Source organism: Oxyura jamaicensis, chromosome 20, assembly GCF_011077185.1.
Source record: "Oxyura jamaicensis isolate SHBP4307 breed ruddy duck chromosome 20, BPBGC_Ojam_1.0, whole genome shotgun sequence".
Lineage (NCBI taxonomy): Eukaryota > Metazoa > Chordata > Aves > Anseriformes > Anatidae > Oxyura > Oxyura jamaicensis.
The window spans coordinates 9,874,719-9,896,980 of NC_048912.1; the positions used below are offsets into that span (position 1 = coordinate 9,874,719).

At 42.0% G+C, this 22,262-nt stretch overlaps 1 long non-coding RNA gene across 5 annotated transcripts in view; it reads left to right on the forward strand.

Annotated features, from left to right (window-relative positions):
• LOC118176796 overlaps window positions 1-22,262 on the forward strand; it is a 208,823-nt gene that overhangs the window by 66,271 nt on the left and 120,290 nt on the right. For all 5 annotated transcript variants that reach the window (XR_004755522.1, XR_004755524.1, XR_004755520.1 and 2 more), the window contains one exon: window positions 21,661-21,732. This is a non-coding gene — a long non-coding RNA (uncharacterized LOC118176796). The remainder of the gene's footprint in view (window positions 1-21,660; window positions 21,733-22,262) is intronic.

A 22,262-nucleotide genomic window follows, 5' to 3' on the forward strand; every position in this document is an offset into this window, starting at 1 on the left:
TTCCTGACTTATTTGCTGCCGCTCTGTGAATAATAGAACAAGCCTTCAGGACAGGAACTGCGACCGAGCAACGCTCCCAGCATTATTTCCTTCCCTGGCTCTTTAAACCACCCACCAGCTTTCCATGCCCTGAGGTAGGAAGGAGAACGCTGCTGGTGACCAACGTTCCTCGCGCTGCCATCGCAAGCGTGCAATTGCTGGTGATGATATCAAGTGCTCGTGAAGAGGAAGGCACATACCAGAGGGGTGACATAATACAAATAAAGGCAGTTAAAGGCAGGTGTAACAGGTGGTTTGTGAAAAAGAAAAAGCACACAGCCTCGCACAGCACCTCCTCTGAAATACAACATAGCGAGGAGATGGCAGGCAGTACCAGGTGCTCTCTGCTCACAGAGATACAGCCAAGAAAAACAGGTGACCAGCATTTGTCACGGGCAGGTGACCAGCATTTGTCACGGGCTTGGGAAATCCAGGTGCCCTGGGCAATCCATCAGGGGCATTGCTGGGTCTCCAGGAGCTGAGATTGCTCTGAGCAGGAGACAGGGACTTGGCTGTGCTGCTAGATGATAGTCCATATCCATCAAAGGGGCAAAATGACAAACAAAGAATTCTTCTTCATAGTTTAGAAGGAAGTGTAAAATCTGGTGTGACAAGTTGAGTAAATTAATGGTACAGCAGGGACATGCAGTGCTTGCATGCATCCCATAAAAAGGAACAAATCTGTTTAAATTCTCAAAAAGAGAGGTGACCTGGTTACAAGGTACGTGTGCCTCCCAGGGCCTGGTATGGAATACGTGTTTCTAATCTAGTGAAGAAAGACATAGGAAGAACCAGCGACGGGAAGTGAAGTCAGACTAATTCACCCTAGAAGTTAAACATTGAGTAAAAGTGCTCTTAGCCTTGAAGGACAAAAAAATAGTGAAATGATTGCTTCTCATCTTGGTCAGGAGAATGTCATTCTAAAAGGAACATTTTATTCAAATACAAATGAATGGACTTGAAACAGATTTCAACAGATAAGAGGAGTATCTTAAAATTAATGGGTGGCCTGATGGCCCAGTGTAACTATCTGTGGCTGCCCTAAATCGGTTATGGTCTTAAATAAATTATAGAGACATGCCAAATTGGAATAGCAGACCTCTGATTCTCTTCCTTTGCCTGCTCTGACTCATGCATCCTCTGTAAAGACATCTACATTTTGGGGCTGGAAAGGGAGCCCTGTGCCTTTAGTTTACCAAACATGTCACACCAGATTTTACACTTCCCTGTATACTGTACGAATTCTAAATCTAGCAGTTGTGGCCAGATTCCAGTCCCTTTACATCATTTAGGTAGAAAATTTGTTCCGCTATGTTTTTCTTTCTTCTCAGCTGTACTCTTTGAAGCCTCTAGCTACTGAATTGGGAAGGTAAATTACAGCCTTTCTCGGGCCTGAATTGTGCCTCTTGTTTTGATTTTGGAAATCGCATAATTGATTCATTGCAGGATGGCCGGCATTCACAAGGGGAAACGAGTGGAACCCCTTTTCGTAGAAGCTGCTCAGGACCATGGAAATTGTTGCTATACTGAAGCATGATCTTCCAGTACCCCCTTTCTTGGGGCTGCAGGAGAAGCAGTGTTTTCTCCGTGACACAAAGTGCAAAAAGGGAAAGTGCTCAGCTCTCAACACGTGCGCTCATTGCCTTGGTGTTGCTTCTTTGGTGCATTGCAGGTTTTTAAAGGTCGTCATTCCTTTATGGTTTACATAGTTACAGATACCCATGTAAGGCTGTGCCCAGTCAGAATTCGGCCCTCGATACTTGCTTTGGAATAACATATATTTGTTTGTAGCATTCTCCAGTCATAACAAGGCCACAGGGAAGATGGGCAGTGGGGCTGGGCAGGGAAGCTCTGGACTGTTTTTTTTTTTTTTTTTTTTTTTTTGGCTGTGTTTTGTTTGTTTTGTGATGTACACAGTCGGATATCACTTAGTTTTGAAGTATCTGGAATATTGCAAAGGTAAGAGAATTGACACTAGAGGGGGGGGAAGGGCTTTGGGAAATGATGGGCATTTTCTGTCCTCCAAGCTGCATGGTTTTACTACTTGGTTAAGTCACTGGCTACTCACAGTTCTGGACTGCTGCATGGCAAAGTTTTTCATCCAACAAAAACCTCTGTGGTACCCACCAGAAAAGGAGAAGGTGAAAGTTGATTTTAAAAAGAAGAAAAGCAAAGGAAAATCTGCCCCTTTTCAGAACTGAGCTGGAGGAATAAAACCCTCTCAGGCTTTCCTATAAAAGGAGGTGTCGTATAGAAGTCACCCTCATAGAAGCCCAGGGAGCTGCAGAGTCTTTCTCATCTGCTCAGTGTGAAAGTCCACTTAATGCTAATTAATGCCTGTTTGTGATGGACGCTTGCAAACCAAGGTCTGGATTTTGTAGGTGGCAGCATTATGTTATCAGTGTGCATTCCTAAGGAGCTGCTGGGGACAGATTTATGCTATTCATGTATTTTGTATCTCACACTTATTTAGATTCTTCTGTCCTAAACATAAATGTGTTTAGAAGAAATAAGAACGCAAACGAATAACTGCTTTGTGTTTGGTTAGCAAACGGAGCAGGAAGTGTGGATGTGCAAATGCCCAGCAGGCTCAGGGGTTAAACCTCCTCCCTTTAATTTTTACAATGGGTTCTCAACATCCAGAATAAACAAAACTCGGCAAATTACTCCTTTTGCTGTGCTCTGTTGTCCAATCAGCCTTCCCTCTTATATACATTCTGTCTGAAAAGTAATTTAGGCAACTGGGAACGTGCCTTGTGAGGTGCAGAGGAAGTCTTAACCACCAGGAATTAACTTAAAATGTAAGCTCTGTAGTATACGAGTAATGTGACCAAGAGGTTATGATGTTAATTTTTCTTAATCAGTTCAATAAACTGGCCAAGACCTGTAGAAGATGGTTAAGAGAAGCTTCTCAAAATGATTATTAGGAGAGAAATTAAAATAGAATGAACTAAGTATTTCATCTGTGGTGGAGTGGGGTTTGTTCAAAGGGTCTGTGTAGAAATAGTTTTGAACACTGATCATCTCGTGTTAGCTCCTGCACATTTGGAAGGAGATGGGTGCTTCAGTGAGCAAGCTGTTAATGAAATATTCTCTCTGCTGTGATGAGCTAAATGCTATGCAACATTTTCAGAAGAAAACTTGTTACAGATGAGAACAAAGTACTGAAATCTCTCTGCAGAGATGGATTTAATGTTCTCTGGTCATTTAGTAAGAAGTCTCAGATATATTGCTGTGATGGACCTTCAGTGGTAACACAAGTGGGTTAACAGCTGGTAGGGGAAATGGTTTCAATGGGAAAGGAGGGATACATGCTGGATTAGGTCAGATTATTAGTATTCTTGTTCCCTTCCTCTGTGTGCACGTGCTGTATTGCAGATAGGCTGAAGTCTGCTGCCTCTCAGGCCAGGGGCTGCCACCCCTCAGCTCGTGTGCACGGGCTGCATGTGGGTGAGGGAAGCTGCCAAGTATCCAGAAATTTTGCACATGGGAGATCTGCCTGGAGGGACCCGATTTATTATTGCCACGTTCATACCCCTCCAGCAGCAATGGAGTTTGGGAATTGGACCGGGCTGGGAAGATGTATAATTCCCAGTAAAGCACCTGCAGGGAGGAAAGAGCAGTGTGGTCCTGGGAGGACAGGTTGGCCCAGCAAAGGGGATGCTCTTTTGGGTGGCTCAGAGCCGTCCCAAATGCTTGCGGTGTCATTCCTGCCAGCAAGCAAAAATAGGAACTGCTGTAAGGAGAAAAGAGATAATTAGAAAGAAAATGAAAATAAGGATACCCAACCGCGGATTTGGCAGACAACAAAGAAAAACCAATTGGACAAAGGAAGACTTTTGTCAAAAGGCTTGTCTGCCAAAAAGCATGACTTTAACAAAACTTTGGTATGGTCCAAACGACTTTGTTTTCTCACAGAATTGTGAGCATTTGGGTGAAATTTTATTTAGAGAAAAAGTAAATATTTTTCATTTCAGATTTTTCCTTAGAAACCTGATGTATATTTTATAGATAAGGTAAAACAGACAATGTACAAATGAGAGACTCTGACTCCATTGAAACAAAATATTTTGATTGACTAAATTAAGGTTTTGCTCTGAGATACACCCACTCTCAAGTTCTGTTCCTGCTAATGTTTTGGATTTTTGTCCTGATCCAGGTTATAATTTTAATAGGCAATAATTTAACTTAGATATTTTTCCTTATGAGAAGTTGATTTTCAACTAACTGTTCAAAAAGTGTACTGAGCTGGTCCAGCGCTGTTGAGGCACTACACGCCAGCAATTTGCTGTTAAGGTTGTTGAATTTACTCTGTTTCACTGTCACCCAGAACTCTTACCGTAGCAGTTCCCAACCATCTACGAAGGGACTGAAGGCACAACTGGAATCAGTTTAATCTCTTTTTTTTTTTTTTTTTTTTTTTTTTTTTTTCAAAGAGGCGTCTTAAGGGCTGCAGTGGGGTGCTGTCTATAATGCTGCTCTAGAGCTTTGCATCAGAGCCGGGTTTACTTTCTGCACGGGCAGTAACATGGGGCTGAAAGTTAACTCACAGTCCTGTTGGCCTGCAGCTGTCTTTGCTTGTATTTTCAGTGGGATTTCCTTGTTCCCCCAGCTCAGCATTCGTTGATAACTTGCTCTCCCAGCCAACATACCGTAAGCAAAGGATTACTCGAGCAGGTGAAGTCCAGCAGAAATGTCAGACACGCACTAGACTATGGTATCAGTCACCCCTCACAGGGGCTGGAGCTACACTATAGCTGGGTCGATGAGTGCTGGTAATGTAAACACCTTCTGTGCATTTCCTAAAGCTTTGTATATATATTTTTTTTAAGATACCTCCAAATTAAAAAATTATTCAGCAAATAACCCCTCAAATGCCCCCTCCAATAACCCCTCATTTCTATTCATTTATCTTGTAAAGAGGAAGGCATAATTATTGCCCATTTAAGAGAAAAACATGCCAAACATCTGGGATACCTCCTCTACTATTCTGATGTGTCTTTTGCTTATTTCTCAAGTTGATATTACTGTTTTAAGCTATTTCAGTTATCCATGTCTGAGGTCAGACATATCTCACAAAGCCTTGAGGGAAGCGTGATGGGCATCAAAGTAGGTCTTGGAGGACTTCGTGCAGCCCTTGGGTGACTCATTGTGCATTCAGGCTTTAACAGGAAGCTTTCTTTGTTCGAAAATTTACATTTTGTTTTCCACATCAGGCTTTATTTCTGCTTGAAGAATTCTTCTCCGCCATGGTTTAAGAAGTCTTCCTGCTTGCTGCTGGCTGTACAATGCCCAGTGAATGAGTTTTGATAATTTCTGTTAGGATTAATTAATTAATTGCAAATGTCTTCAGGCTAAATTGTGTGTTTGCATGTCAGGATGCTGTTCATAATCAGCAAAATCACTTCAGGGCTTGACATTATGGATGTTATATGGAGATTGTGAGAGGAGCACATTCAATCTATATTAGTCAAAACTTTCTTTTCATTATTTATAAAGCAGTCCCTATTTTATGAATTCTCATGCAGCAGAAAGATAATTCCACTAATTGAGCCCATTTGATGAAATTACACATATTTTTTCTTAATAAGATTACTCCGAAATGTGATTGGGAAGTAAGGCTGTGGAGGAAATAAAGATCCATAGTAACATTTCAGGGTAGATGGAACGCTGCTATCCCAGATAAATGAGCACTAATGAAGCATTTTATGAACTTCTGCAGCCTGGCTACACCAGCTAAGTGAGGGTCGCGGGATACGTTACTAAAGTCAGAGAAAGATTTTTAATCTGGATGCTGTTAGCACCAACCGGCCCATAAGAATAAATTGTAAGGCACGTAAAGGGTTTTATTTTATTATTATTTTTTCCCCACTTATAAACCTGAAAGCTTAGGTTCCTGTCCCGATCCTAGAGGATTGTTGTGTTTTGTTTTTTAAACTGACATGTTCTGTCCCATAGTCTATTGAGAAATCACACGGAGTTAGTCCAGCAGAGGTGAGGCAAGCTCGGCTATGCAAAGACTCTGGTCTATAGTGCAACAAGAGGCGGCCTTTCTGAATGTCTTACACCTGCATTTTGAAATCATCAGTATAAATCCCCTTGGCTGTGAAACCGTTGTTGCTTCTGCTGAAATCACCAGTTTTCAAGCACCTTGTAAAGGATTCTGATTTTGTTGCATCAAGTAATAGCTTATGGTTTTGATCTGTGGTATCTTGCTGTCTCTGTCCCACAGTGGATTTGCCTTTTTTTTTTTTCTTTTTATTTTTTCCCTATTTCTGAATGCAACAGAGCTAGACCTAGGGTGTCACCAGTCAGCCACCAGTTCATCCTCAGCAGCTCCTGGCAGGACTAACCACGGGGCTGGCTGCCTTTCCTGAGGAGTAACACCATGTTTATGCTAGTTTCATTTTACAAACAAAGAAACCTTGGTAGTTGCTGTCTCTGTGACTTTGTCATTGCTGTGTATGCTCAGGCTGGCAAGGACAGTTCCAATTCCTGGACAAAGGCTGAGGAGCAACTCAGATCTCAGCAACTCAGCATGGCTGTGCAGAAACTTAACAGCACCTGTAGAAAAGTTACAGCTAAGCAGCTTTCAGAAGGGAAAGAAAAATAAAAGAACAAAACATAATGCCAATACCACTAAGCTTTAAGAAAACACAGAACAATACAACTGACTGCTTTCCATCGAGCTCCTGCACAACCTTGCTGTCCATGAGCCATAAAATTGCAAAATATGTTCTTGTATGGACTGCCCAAGTGCACCCTTACCTTCTGCTGCAGTCACAAGAACTCTCTTCATTGCACAAGAAATGATTTATTGAAGTGTTTATCAAAACAGATTCGTAACTTGCACTTTTCATGTTCAATGATGTGGTTGAAATGAGGTTCAGACTTGGCATAATTTATGTTTCTGGCTGGGTATTTTGGTTGCATAACCAGGTGCGTGTGGAAATCTGGCATGCAACAAAATGCTCTAAGCACGTGTGAAAGTGCAACATATGGCTGCTGTGATTGGATGGTATTTCTAGGTTATCTTTGTTAATATTTATGATTTTTGATGTTGCCACAATAACAGAAGAAAACAAAGCTTTACCTAATTAACTTAAAATCTGTATTCCAATAAACTGGCCTTGTCTTGGCTTTTGATAACCACATTGAATGTAACATAGTAATGCAAAAGTGCCTTTAAAAAAACTCAGTCTGTAAACGTTCTCTTTCCAAGTACTTTAGTATGGGCTTTCCATGAGCATTATAGAAAGAAACTAGGTGGAAAAAGTGCATCTGTCATCGAAACTGTGTATGTCATTGTCTAGAATTGGCCAGTTGTGCCTGCAGTTATTTGACTTACATGCATATTTTTCTTTTATACGTGTGGAAATTAGGCATGTAGTGCAGGTATTTTGGAGCATATATTTCACTAAATAAAAAAAGTGTATGTAAATAGGTGCCATAGTAAAATCTGCTATTAAAATTCGGGGTTGAGACAGTATTCCTAGATGTTCTCCAGAGATACGAGAGCTCTGGAATGCAGCATCAGGGCTTGACCTCCTCCCTCTCAGCTCTCTAAAACTTGTTTTCCAACCGTCAGGGCTCAGGCAGGCAGAAATGGGAGGAAAACCTGCTGCTTTGCTGGTGTGGCGTAACAGGGCTGGAGCAGCGCAAAGGGCTCCCGGTGACGGGAGGATGCTTGCAGCACTAGTGCTGCAGGAGATGAGCACAGAGCTTCCAGAAGGCTTGCATTACAATGCCATGGGCGGTAAATAGGGACAGAGGAACAAGGCCAGTGTGGTAGAGAGAGCCCTGGGCTAAGTGGAGGTGATGCACAGCTAGGGGCCCTGCTGAGCCTGGTGCTGGTGGCTTTGCTCAGCGTGAAGAGGTGTGGAAGCACTGCTGGTGCCTGAGCTGCCCAAGGCCAGAGGATGAAAGCAGTGGGCAAAGCAGCCTTTGCCTGTCCTGCTTTGCTGCAGGCTCAGTTCTCTGGAGGTAGGGTACGAAATCTTCGCTTCAGGGGATGTTCTGTGAGGACACTGTCCTTGGGAGATAGGCAGCCCCTGAAACCAGTCATCCTGATAAACACCAGTTTCTTGTGTATTTCTGGGGCTGCACTCGCTAGATTTGGTTGCTGACTTAGAATTTGGGGGGCATAGTGTTCTGTTCTTCCCCATCCTTCACATTTTCGCCTGAGCCCACAGTAACTTGGGCTCCTTCACGCTGGAGGGGTGAAAGGTGATCTCTGTCTGAATCTGGATCACATTCAGAGTTAGGCCTTCACCCTTTAATCAGTCCCCATTTGTAAAATCCCATCTTCCACATAATTTCACAGGGTTTTTTTGTTTCATCTTGTTGGCTTTTTTTGTCTTTTTTGTTTTGTTTTTCCTTTTTTTTTTTTTTTTATTGTTGGACTTCATCTGGTACAAAGGTTTAAACTACAGAAGTAATTTAAAATATTGTGGCATTTCCTTTCTTAATTAATCCCAACTGTTTTCCTTGGTAGTACAGAAAGTATCAGTATTTGATGAGGACATTATGCCTTCATCACTGGGGCAGTGGATTCTTCCTGCCGAGTCTGTAAACAGCAGACAAGCCACAGAGTTCAGCCTTCATGTTCTGGTTTTCATTAAGCCCAGACTAGAGGAGCACCCAGCTGTGTCTTCCTGTAAGGTCTGTCAGTCTTCCAAAGCTTGTTAACATGCTAATATAAAAGGAAATAGGGCTGACTTCAAGGAATTTACAACTAGTCTTAAACTTCAAAGACTGGAGCTACATCTCTTCAATTCAACAGCAACAACAACAAAAATCCTATAATAAAAGTTCTCTTAGCCTACAAGAAATGTTCGATGCATACAGATCTGTTAAGCCATAGTGCACGATGCCACATTTTTTTGTGGAAGTTGCAACACAAAGCCTCCTGCAGTTGTGAAACTTTGCTCATGGCTGGTAGGTTTGATCAGAGACAAGATAAATTGCTGTCCAGCCCGCAAATAGAGTATCAGGAATGATGTTGTCAATCCCTCCTTCCCTAAACCTGTTTTCCATGTAAATGTTTGCGGTGGGTAGGTGAATCGGGCTCAAACAGTAGGCAGCGTTCTCAGGTGGTGGAAATTGGACAAACTCTTATGACTGCAAGGGAATTGCTCCTGTTTGTAACAGCTGAAGGTTGTTCATCCCAGTCTGAGGAGACATCTGCGGTGTGCTCACCTGAAGGTGTCCCAAGGAGGCTGGACACATTCTGTCGATGTTCATGGGTAAAGAGCAGGGCTGTGTGCAGGTAGGGTGAGGTACCTTTTGCGCTGAAGAATGGCTTGTCGTTCTTGTTCAGCATGGACACACGGCTGTGCAGGAAGGCTTACAGAAACGGTGCAAGCATTCAGTGATCCTTCCCCGGTCTCCAGTGGTTTGAGGATCAGGGACATCCTGAAGCAGAGCTGACATCATTTATGGCTAGGAGAAGTCAATTAGTTTTACTCCCATTTCTAGAGTACAGCGCTTCTTTACTTATGGATAGCTTGAAAGATTAACTGCAAATGCTTCTTTCAGCCCTTCTGAAGGCTATCTGCTTGTGTTGGAGTCTACAGGAGCTTGCAGGAACTCAGTGGGATGAGGCCACACACTCCCAGGTTCTCAGACCTGGGATGCTTTTTCACCAGTGCTGGAAGGAAGATGCCACTTTTATCTTCTGTAGATCAAATCTCTGATAAAGGAAAAACCCCAATAACATCCGTTATTTTGATGTTAAAAAAGATTTCCCTTAAAATTCTCCTGGAGAAATCTGAAGAATTGAAATGCGTAGAAATAAAGGTTGTTTCACAGCTGAGATATCTATATATTGAAGTGCTTTGGCAGGGAACCTGAGCAATAAATGTGTCAGATGACACATCCTTGAGTCATATGAGGAGATTTCTTCATGAGCTTATTTTTTATTGAGACTGAGCTCTTTGTGTCAAAGAACTATGAGAATTTTTGTGACTATTCAGTTGACCTCAAAATTGGTTTCTTTGGTCACCCAGAGATATTCAAAGCAACTCAATGCAAATAACAATAAAAAAAGGACAAAGTAGCATATTAAACTCAGCTGTTATTCACACTGTTCCTTCTCTGACAGCTTGTTAAAAATGTTGGTAGAATAGGTGCTACTGTTATACTTTCGTTATTCGGTGCTAATTAGAACAAACTTACACAGAATCAAAAGTAGTTTCTAAAGGGAGCTGATCGTTTTAATAGGAATTAATTGAAAAACCAGAGCACAGCGGTGAGGAAGGCCACAGGCAGCAGTGGCACACGTTCGGAGTCACTTACCAGCCTGTTCGCTGCATGCCACGAGGGCAGAGGGAGCACCGGGGGTGACGAGGCTGCAGGCCACCGGTGGCCGGGCTGGTGAACAACCAGGACAGCTGTCAGGGCTGGCTTCCACCTTCCTCTTTTTCTTGGAAGAGAGAAAGCAGAGATCTGAAAGGTAACAGGTTATTGTGTTTGCACACTGACTGCCAGCTGGGCAGACGTCCCGTACAATGCTCTCGGCGGGCTGTTTCCCGTGTGCAGTTGGACCATACCTGCCTGCAGCTTCTATCATCAGCTCCATGGCTGAGTCCTCCCGGGTGCAGGAGTTCCTGTTCTCTCTGCTGCCTTGCATTGGTCTAACAGGGCTCTCTGGAAAATAACACCCCCCAAAAAACAGGTTAGAGTTCTTGTAAAGAAACAAATTGCCCCATAGAGCCTCTATTTGAACGTAAAGCTGGGCATTTTTGAATATTTGCTTGACAGTAAAGGCAGGCATTTAGGCAGTGATGTGCCATCTTTTCCGATGTTCTTGAAATTCCCATTTTAAGAGGAAAAATGACAGGAAAGACTGCATCAGTCTTGTCAAATTTCTAGGAAAGGAGCTAAATATGATATGGTGTGTATCTATTGCCTTCTGCCAAAAGCACCTCAATTTTGTCAGAGAAGAATGGTAGGAGACACAGTGCCGTGAGCTGATAAGGTCATATTAAATCAGCTGTCTATCGAGTCTCACATATTTTATATATAGCCATCCCCTGAGGGGGTGTGGATGTGTTCAGACCCTTGGACAGCTAATAGGGCATAGGTGATGGCTGACAAGCAGAGCAAATCAGCTAGAAGGGAACTGCACTTTTTTATTTTAAAAAATGCAAATTTTGAGAAAAAAATGCAGGAAGTGAACTTTGAAGGATCTTTTCACAAATGCAACTACTTTCTGTGTTGAGATTAGCTTTAATATTTGATTAACAGTGTGAGTTAACGCTCCGTTTTAACTAGCGTCAGAGCACGTTTGAGAAGCTCGGTTTATGAACCTCTGAAGGATTATTTCTAAAAATCATTCAGGAGTTCTGCTCAAATGATGGCTGGTCTAGCACGTGGAGTTTATTACTCACATGCTCGTGGGCTTTGGAGACAGAGGACACAAAGCAAGTATGTGGGATGTCTGCGCTGCAGCGCACGTGCTATGTGGTCAACTTGCACAACTCCAGTGCTGGAGACATCCCAGCTGCACTGCCCTCAACGAACACACAGCACAAGTGCAATGGGCTGTACGTATCCTTAAGATGTCAGGCCTATTGCACGCTCAGGGTGTGGCTTATGCAGCCTGCTCTTGAGCTGCTGCTCAGGAAGGGCTGAGATTGACACCCAAAAATCCCTGGAAAGATTTCTCCCCTGATAAAGCATCCGGGTGGATAAAGAAGACAGCAGCAAGAACGTCTGGACCCACAACTGATTGGAGTGGGTGAAATAAAGCGATTGGACAGCATCCAGCAGAGCACTGGATGAGCATTGGCGTTATGGTTACAAGCATTTGTAACGGCAGAGAACTTTGGACCAAAGCCGTTGAGGTGAGGAGTCCATATCCCAGCTGAGGCGCTGGAAAATTGACGCTAGTTTGGGAACAGCCCCCTCCCCGCAGGAGGAGTAATGAGGAACAGCAGGAAAATAGGAAATTAGCCTTAAAAAGGAAATGAAGATCCACAGTAAAGTTATTAAAATTATCATAGAATTTGCTTTGGAAAAAAAAATGTTGCTTAATATAGCCTTAAGAATCTGGCACATTCCCGATGATGTTAATCCATCTGCTGACATTTCATCTTACTCTTATTGGTTTTGCTTCCAGTTTTTTGATACCTCAAGCATTTTAGATGTTATGTTATTGAAGTCATGGGTCTTGTACAAAACAAATTACCCCATAGAGTTAATTGCACCCATCTCACTCTTTATCTTGTTGAGGTGAACTTCTTATCTGCATTTCATTGTGAAGGAAAAAAAATCTTTTATAGGAAAGAAACAAACACACAAAACAGGAGCAGAAGTTGATCACCTCTTGCCGTTTTCCCAAGAGCAAAATTAACAAGATAAGCCATTATTAACTTGCCAGGTATTATTTGAACCCCAAATAAACTGTTACCTGGATAGACCTGAGGAAACCTTGCACTTCTGTGGAGAAGTCTATAAAAATTTCCTTAGCTGTGTTATTTGTTGGAGGGTGAGATTTTTTATTTATTTATTTTATTTTATTTTATTTTTTTGTAGCTGGGCAGCATCCTTGGCAAAGAAAGATGATATTTAAGCAATCATGGCACATCTTTTGCGCTTCACAGCTTCGCTGTTGCACTTTCAAATTCTGACTGAAAGCATCTCAGTTTTCCAGTCCTTCCCCTTTCCATCTCCATAATCTCTGCACTCTAAGTCATACAGAATTCCCAGATTTATTTTACTGTTGCAATACTTTGAATACTGATTTTTGTTTGTTTTGTTTTGCTTTTCCTGGTAGTTTTTTTGTAATAGCTGCATTGTTGTGGACAGAGTAATTCAAGCAACCAGCAGCTTAACGGAGTGTGGTGTGTGCATTTCTCAAGGTGGATCAGATTCCCTCTTTAAAACAAGCACATGCTTGTGTGCAGTTATGCTCATGCAGCTTTGCGGTTAATGTCTATAAGTTATTTCACTTGATTGTGAGTGTATGGATTCACTGTTGGAATTAGTGGAGTGTGTGGATTGGGGAAGTCAAGGCAGTAGGGGAATCTGTGGGGAAAACCCAATTGACTGGCTTACATGAGACTTCTGAAGAGTTTTTCCTTAATTTCTTTGTGTTTTCTCTTTTGCTTCAAGGTTTTTCTTTGTTTGTACGTGTTTAAATAATGTCTCAAAAACATATGCAAACTAGCTGTCTGGCTAAAGATTTTGAAGCACACGGCAGTGGATGAAAGTGGTTGGAGAATACAAAGGAGCACCTACAGGGAAAATGTGCTTTTGCCTCCTGTCCCATGGCTGCCAACAAGACAAACCAGAAGTCTGGGGCTGCTGAAGCCAAATGCAAAACTCCTCTCGCTGCGGCCAGGATTTCACCTCAGGTGAAAATACGTATCTGACAAAGGTCTGACTCCTCTTGGTTGTAGGGTTGTCCCACACAGTTTGCTGGGCTGCTTGGTGGGATGCAGCCCTAACCCAGAGTATGGTCTGGGTCGGTTTCCAGCAGTAGGGCAGCCAAGAGGCATTGCTAAACCTGGGCCTTAGACTGACTGACTCTTTGCACGCTTCACGTAGGTTTTCCTCCTTCCCTACTGTCAGAAGCTGCTAAATTAGAAAGCTCTTACAAGATCCAGCTTTGTTAGAGAAGCATATTCAGATAAGGAGGAATTCAATGATTTATTCACCGGATGATACTGAATGAATGGTGTCTGTTTTCTGTGTATGAATCATAATTGACTTTATTATGATGTTCTCAATGTATTCGTTATTTGAACTGATTTCCTGATTCATTCTTTGTCAGTAGACTGGTTGCCAGCAGTTCGTTGTGGGTTTTCCAATGTTTAAAATTTAAGCTCTTTGTAATAGATATCCAAGTCTTACGATGTCCTTCTTTTTCCTGATTGGAAAAATGGGTGGGGGAAGGGTTGTTGCAAATACTAATTACGCGTCTGAATTTATTTTATTTTATTTTATTTTATTTTATTTTATTTTACGCTTTTAAACACTTTTAAAATGCATTCTCTCTATGCAAAATGCACCTTCATGCAACTCACTCCAAACCTGTGCCCTTCCCATGTCCTGATCCAGCATCATACCAAAGTCTTACGTGACACACAGGTTTTTGCTCTGGTATTTGTGGAGATTGATGTGTAGGAACTCACTTGAAGAATCAGGTTGGAAAACAACTTGAACTCAGTGAAACAGAATATTCACAGACTTATTTACAGCTTTCTCTCAGTTCTAATAATAAGTGTAAGTGTGGATCATTTGAGCTGCTTCACTCTGTTTTCAGCTCTGCAAATTCTTCAGGGATTGATTTCTTTTTCGGTAGGGCTGTGTATTGGAAAACAGGACACTATCAGGCTGAGTTTGCCTTGCACATGTACGGTGTTGATCTCGTACCATGTAATTAAGCTGTGACTCAGGAGACTATCTGCAACCCACGCACCAGTTATCTGACCCTCTGGAATTCTGCCTTCCTCCAAGGAGCACAGTTACGTGGGCTGACAACATGCTAGGTGTTTCGAGGATATTCATTTTGGCTGAGTTTTTTGTTCTGTTTACTGTGTCGATTTATGCACAGGTAAGATTTTTAGGGCATAGGATATATCATATGAATGTGAAATGGAAGTTGATTTTTTTTTTACATCAGCATCCTGAGCCATGGCTCAATTTAACTTTCCCAGTTCTTGTCCTCTTGAGCTGATCGGCTGCTACGTGCATGCATTGATGTCTGTAGAACAAAGCCTCACCATTTGAAACACTTCTGGGTTAATCATTGTGTTCCCCTGGTCTTTCATTTGTGAGTTAACAATAATATGTAAGTGGTGTTTTGTGAAGTAGGATAAATAAACCTAAGTATAGCTCTTTGTGATTCTTGGGTGGGAACAGAAATACGAAGAACTCTAAATACAATTAAAAAGCTGTTAATATTTCTCTGCTGTGTATATGTAACAGGCAATTCAAATGGATTGAGGGTTTTGATATTTGGAGAGAAAAACAGTAGTACCTGCTGCTATAGTAGAGTCTCTCCATTTCCATTTTGTTTAATTGCCCCAGAAGGATTTCTACAAAGCCTTCACTGAAAGGACAAAAAGCTGCAGCTGCAGTTCCTTGGAGTGTTTCTGACTTGAGGTAGTAAGTGTCCCTTTGACTTGGGAAGCAAGTTCATGCGTCCTGCATCTCACCGTCCCTTCAGGGTCATCATACTTCAGGAAATCCTTAACCAGAGAGCAGTAGGTTGAGGCTCTGAGGATTATCGTAGTCGGTGATGCTCTGAAGTACCGTATTAGTGCTCTGGGCTTTACATCCACATTAATTCTGAGATCTCATAACCCATTAGTAATTAGTGGAAAGTTAGCGTGTCCTGTGGGGTAGGTATTAACTCTCTGCCCAGCTGTAGTGATGGCTAAATATAGCAAAGCTGTTGTGCTTCTGTTTTGTGAGGGGTTAGCCACTGACCGTTTGCATTAACAGTCAAAACTTTTATTAACAAATATTAAGTAAGTTTTGATTAGAAAAATCATTAGCGGATAAAAAGGAATAAGTTAAAAAAAGTAATTTAGAATAAATGTTCAAGAGGGTGTTTCCTTGACATGTTAGAACAGTCATTGCTATTTTCGTCTTGCTATCCAAGATGCTGGCGAGGAAAGGAAGAGGTGGGGAGAACGCAGCCGTTAGCAGGGGGCTCACAGGCCGAGCAGAGAGTGTCAGTATTTACCCCAGCTTTCAGACATGCCTGCTCAGGGGTAGTTTCTGAAGGACCCAGGATGCTATTAGACTGGAGTCGGTCTCCGGTAGCGCTGTCCTTGCAACACCCTAACAGTAAGATTCCACGACAACAGATATAACTGGAGTTTCCTCCATATACAGATGCCCTGTGAGAGCTCAGGAAGCTTTAAGATTCCCTCCCACACAAGCTCCTTGTGTCGGGATCCGTGGCTCAGTCTCAGTCATCCCAGGTACGGGATCTCTCCTGTCTGAATCGTGACCGATCCCATTTGCGTTCGCTTACATGTTCAGCTCAACTTTTTCTATAAACAAAGGAAAGAAATCCATGACAAAGCTCTCAGCACTCTTTTTAATAACAGCATGGTTAGCTATCTTTAAAATCTGCTGAACAATTAAAAACATTCACAGAAACAGCAAAGGCATTCCTCCAGCCCCGAACACCAGCAGCGTGCGGCATTACATAATCGCCGCTGCTCCCCAAGTGGGCCGCGTGGATCAATAGGTCTGTAGGTACAGAGCCTCCACTTCTTGCTGGAAACGGCTTTCAGAACAATTTCGGAGAGCAGACTGATTTTTAAAAAAAGCTTGAGAAACAGCTTTCAAAGAAAACCTCACCACCTGTTAGGTGCATTGCAGGGACGAATTCAGGCAGGCCTGTCCGCTCTGCAGGAGCACAAAGTGAGGCACAGAAGAGGTGGCCGGTGGCGGGGCCGGTGGCGGGGCAGGGGCTGCAACCCCAGGGGTGGCCACGAGCCGTGTGCTTTATGGTCCCTCTGCAGCGTTTTGCTTCAGCCAGGACATCTTCATCCCATGACAATAAAGAGAGAAAACGGGTATATTTATATGGATAACTTTAAAGGCAGGTGGATTTTTTTAATGTTAAATTTACAGGTAATTTGCATAACTAATTTGTAAGACAAAGTGTAAATGACGCTCAGCTGAAGTGACCATTTTGACAAGCAAGTGCAAACATTGTCAGAACATTGGCAGATCTGCTTTGGACGAGACTGGGTTTGACAGCTTTTTCTGTGTGCATCTGGGTTTTCTTGCGGGGGGGCAGCAAGGGGGAAGTGCTTCTTTTTTCCCTTTCCCTTTCCTTTTTTTTTTTTTTTTTTTTTTAATAGGTTACATAGGAATATTGCATAATAATAATCCAATTTGTAATTTTTCTTACTCTGTAGTTGAAGATACTAAAAAATAATAGTGTGCAAACCAGAAAGTCTTTTTTTGTGTGTGCTTGTTGTGCCCGATACCAATTAAAGAAATACAAGACCATTACGAGGCATGCAATGCTCTCCACCATCTGACATAATGGTTTAGCTCCAGCTAAAGGTGATGACTTCAAGAGAGCTTGGAAGATGCCTTAACCCAGTGATGGATATGGATGATACAGATTGGGAGTGAGAGAATGAATATTTTAAAATTAAAGGAATACTCAAAGTAATTCTTATCTTAGCATGAAAATGGTAAAATAGAGGATTTACATGGCTTGATTTTTGGAGATTTTAAATGCTCACGACTTAAATATAAAACATGAAATCTCAGGTGTTCCTCATTTTAGTGTTTGTCTAGGCCTATAGATCTTTTTCTTAACTTCCATCCTTCTTATGTGTCACTCTGTTTGGGTGGAGTCTTCTCCTGTCAGCTTTCTCTTCAGCTCTCGTGCAGCCCAGTGCTCCCAGGCGCTGGTGGGAACCTTTCCTGTAGCACTGAAGTGTGCTGGAAAGCTGGAATGTCAAAAGGTGAATCCCAACACGCATCTGCTTGCGCTGCTGTAAAAGGACCGCCAGAGCAATATTACTTTATTTATATCTAAATACATACATACATACAATTTAAAAATAGAACGCAAGTTAGGATTGGACATTTAATGGGAGGTAGAACGTTGGGGATTTAGAGGATCACAAAAATGTGATTTTCTCATTCTGGTACTGCACAATTAGCATGATGTCCCCAGGTCTAGTGTCTTTTTAAGGCCAAAGTATACAAAAATGGGTGGGTACAGAAGCAGATTTGCTGTTGACTTTTGTAATAATTTCACCTGTGGACCATTATTTATCATTGTTCATCTTGATGATCTGCATCTGCTTTAATAAAAAGAATATTTAAGAAACTGTTAGAAAGCTAACCCAATTTTCTTTTAATGCATTATGTAATTAAATCTTCATTGAGATTTGAGAACTGTGCAACCACAAAAGGATTAAAAAACAAAAACAAGAGTGATCATATCTTTGTATCTAGAAGCATTTTCAGGATAAATTTGCGTGCAGAAAGAAAAACGTATGGTCAGTTAAGTATGAGACCATTTAAAAAAAAAAAAAAAAAAAACTATCCCAAAGGCCTGTCCTGCAAATATTAACAGGTGGGTAGGATTACAGAAGTGAATAGCTCCCTTACATACAACAAGATTTCTCTGCCACGTAGTTTAGACATACACACCTGCAAAATTAAAGCCTGAATGTTCCAAGTCTCTTTTAGCCGCGCTAGGAATGAGAAAAGAAAGGAGCTAAATTATGTTTGGTTAACCTGGTACTTTTTCAGGGCATTAAACACAAAGTGGACATGACCTGACTCTGACTGGATGAGCTTTTCCTAGCTTATTTCTTAATGACGTATTTTGGGGATAGCCAAGCCGTGGTTCACGAGTTCATGCGGTTCGGGCTGCGGCTGGAGCACGTGAGCAGCCTCATCCCACAGGCACCAGTGGGAGTCTGCAGCTCCATCTCCCTCTGCCTCTCCACCGTAACTTCTGCCCCATGAAAATCTCAGCAAGTGGTTCAGGCTCAGAAAGAGCAGCTTTTATATTCTAACGCTGGGTTTTACTGGTATGCATACATGAATGTGTCTTGCCGATTGATGTGCACTAACAAACACGTGAAATCTCACCACCAGCGCTGTCAATTTCCACCAAATTATGTGGACTGAAAATACTAAATCGTTAGTTTTGTCACAGAGCTAATTCTTGATAGATGTTTTATCTAAAACCTCTGAACCATTTATCCATGGATCTATGTTTCAGTGTGTAGAGACGATCTTGGATTTCCAGTAACATTTTTTTGCATCTATTGAGTTTGCAGAAGGGCAATCTTTCTCTTCTCTAATCGTTCACTGAGAAATGAGGGAAACCCCCACCATCCTGAATACGAGTTATCTTGTATTTTTGCTAATGTATATAATTACTGATGTGGGTGTTCCCACATCTTAGAATGGAAAAAGTGCTTGCCAAGATTGAAAAACTGTAGTAAGCAATATAAATGATTTCTCTCACACACCAGCATTTCTTGCTGAGACAAGTGAACTGGAACTGTGTTTAAAACCATATAATTATACTCCTATATATCATTTATTAAATCAGATTCCCCCACCCTCTCTTCTTTCAAGTCACTTCTGAAAATGCTTTTCTTCCAAGAGGCCTGCTAGCTGGGGTCCTCCCCTTGTAAGAAGTCTTTCCAAACAATGAAAACAAACAAAAATGTAAACAGCACGTCAAGGCTCCGCATGTGACAAGTCCCTGTACCATCACTGCTCTTTGCTTCAACCTTTGCTCCAGCTTCACTTTCACTGCTGTCTGCAGATATGAGCCATTGCTTGGGGTCTACCCCAGGTGTCCGAGGGTCGCACGGAGCATTTTGATCATGCAGCCTGCCTTTGTCCATGACACAGGCTGTATAATTTCAGCTCTCTGTTCCCCAGCGCAGGACCAGGCTGGAACTGCCGTTCAGAGGGTCCGTGTGCTGTAGAAAGATGTCTGGATTTCCTTATTTCACACTCATTTCTGTGCTGTTTAAAATATAAAGAAGCTGACCTAGTGTTTTCACACCCATGAAATAGAAGGACTAATGAACAATTTTCCAAAGAACACAGATTGTATATGCAAAGGTCCAGTATGCAAATCCTGACTTGTTTATGCCTCGGGTTGTGCATACAAAAAGCTGTTTAACTTTGAGCCAATATATCTTTCTTTCCAGCACCCACACCTCACTCAACCCACCTCCTCTGAGAAAGCCTGGGGAAAAGACTTTACACCATGCTCCAAAGGGCTGGGGAGCATGGCTGTGTTGGACAAAGGGACCATCTGAATATGAATTGGTCCCTGCAACGAAATCCCTTGCAGTTATAACCAAAGTGGAGGTTCTGGCCTGTTGGCTTGTGAGGAGGATCCCCTCTGTCACGAAGCCTGGAGTTTGTGCAGGCGGGTGGGGACTGGGAGCATTGCTGCTGCGTTTGTGGTGTAGGTGTACTCGTGCTTAGAATGGCTTTCCCCAGTGCGTGTTAAGCTGTGGTTACATCTTTGGGACTTGCACTGCATAGTTTGAGAGTCTGTGGACTTCGGAGGTTCGTCCTTACCTTGGCAAATGTGGGGCTGTGCTGAGACCCCTGCATGGCAGACCCTGAGTCTGGACAGAGGGTTTTTTCATGTTGAAGCACTAATTCCCATGAGCAATAGCTGCTAGCTAGACCCAGTACAGTGGCACTGCAGTTTGCTCTTATTAGGCTCATTTTTTCTTTGCTCGTTGTTAGTAGCTGTCTCTGAGACAAGAAAATTGTATATTAAAGGTTCAGTATGTAAAGGGAAGAGACACCTATACAGCTCACCGTATAGATACCTGCACAGCTCCCTGATGGGAGGGTGATGAAGAGCCATTAAACTTCAGTCTGATTTTCCCATCAACATTTTTTTTTTTTGTCCTCTCTTCAGTCTATTTTTCACTTCTGAGTATTTTTCTATCACCCTTTTCTTTTACTCCTTTTCTGGTCAATGTTTCTGAACTGTGGTTATGCAATGTTCCTGGTCAAACTCTCCAGCCCTGTAGTATGGGACTACAGCCCCATCAGTTCCCATGTGCTGCTCTATCCAAGATGCCTAACTTGTAACACAAGCGTGTAAGAAGATGTATTTTATAATGGTTTCCTTGGGATTTAATTAAATTTCCTAATGAATCTTTTTTGTACCAGCCAAGTTACCATGTGTTTTAACAAAATGCAATATGAAATAGAACAAAAAAACATTATTTGAAAGAAGATGCTGAGAAGTATGGCAGTTATTTATGCTGATTGTTATTTAGTGAGTACTTGAAAACTGCCATGTTTGGGACTATTCGTATTAAGAAAGTATTCATTCTCAGGAAAAAAAAGAAAGGTACAAACCATGCAAAATATAAAGAAAACAAACCCAGCTATAAGAAAAACAAATGTACTGGGTACCTACCATGATCAAAAATCTGCTGAATTTACAGCAACGTCTGTCATAGGAAAAATTGTAACATATTGTTCTTTTATTGTGTTTTATTCCTTTTATTAGCTTGCAAATCTAATTAGGAAACCAATTGGCACACAGTATGCAATGACGGAAGCAGTACCACCTATTCTTGTGGCAGCTTTGGTTTTGCTTTATGGGTGGTCTTTGTTCTTAAAGGCTTATATGAATACCACATATTAGCTGAGCTGGTTCTCCCTTGATGTCTGTGTTGTATTGTACACATGTTGTCACTGTTTGACACTTAAACAATCCAGATTCTTACCCAGCCCATATTTAGTGCCATAATAAACTTCTGAGCATATGTTTTTGAGAGCAACAGTAACATTCATCACTGCAATGTGACATATAAATAAGCACTACTGGAGAGCCTACATGCCTTCAGAGGGCAGAGCTGGACTGGAAGGTGTGTGCCGAAGGGATGTGGCCATCATCTGCAGTGTCCTTACTGGGCCTTTTTCTTCTTTGCCTTGTCTCAGTAAATCAAAGCGTTTGTTGAAGTGACCTACAAAATTCACCCCGTACATGTGAAAAACACACATTGCTACAAAACTTTTTTAGTGAAACATTTCCTGTTTGGGGCTTTGGCCTGACAAACAGTGGATGTAAGGCATAAACCATTCCTCTTCTCTCATCTAGCTTATTTTCTCTTGCAGTGGGGAGCTCCGCTGAGGCCTGGTCCGAAGCACCGGTCTGGTAGACACGAGGTACCAACGCTTCCTGCTCCTGTGAGTCTCCTTCTGTTGTTTTTGCAAAATTCCTGTGCTTGAATGGTTTTGTTTTGGCAGAGAATTTTTTTTTCTTTTTGAGGTGGCTTTGGGAGAAATGAAGAGGGAGTTGCAGATGAAGGGCTTCAGGATTTGACTTGTCCCTTGTTCTCTCTGAGCAAGACCAGAGGCTTACAAAGACTAAGGATAGTACAACAGATTGAAAGCATAGTCATATCCTGTCTTAGTTGGGTAAACACATTCTGATTCAATGAGAGCTTTGTCTGAACAAGGACAGAAAAGTTGGGCTCCGAACAAGGAAATAATTTATATAAGTCTTAACGAATATTTAATATGGAGCATTAATTAGAAAAAGAGGAGTATGTATTTTGATGTCCTGCCTTTGAGTGACAGATCACCTAGCGTCTTCTTGGCCTGAGGAAGACCACCAGCTTGCTAATTACTCATGCACAGTGACAGTGTCCTATTATACCAGTACCTTTTTAAAGGAATAGGTATAGATGAAAAAGGGAAGATATGTTGAAAAGTGA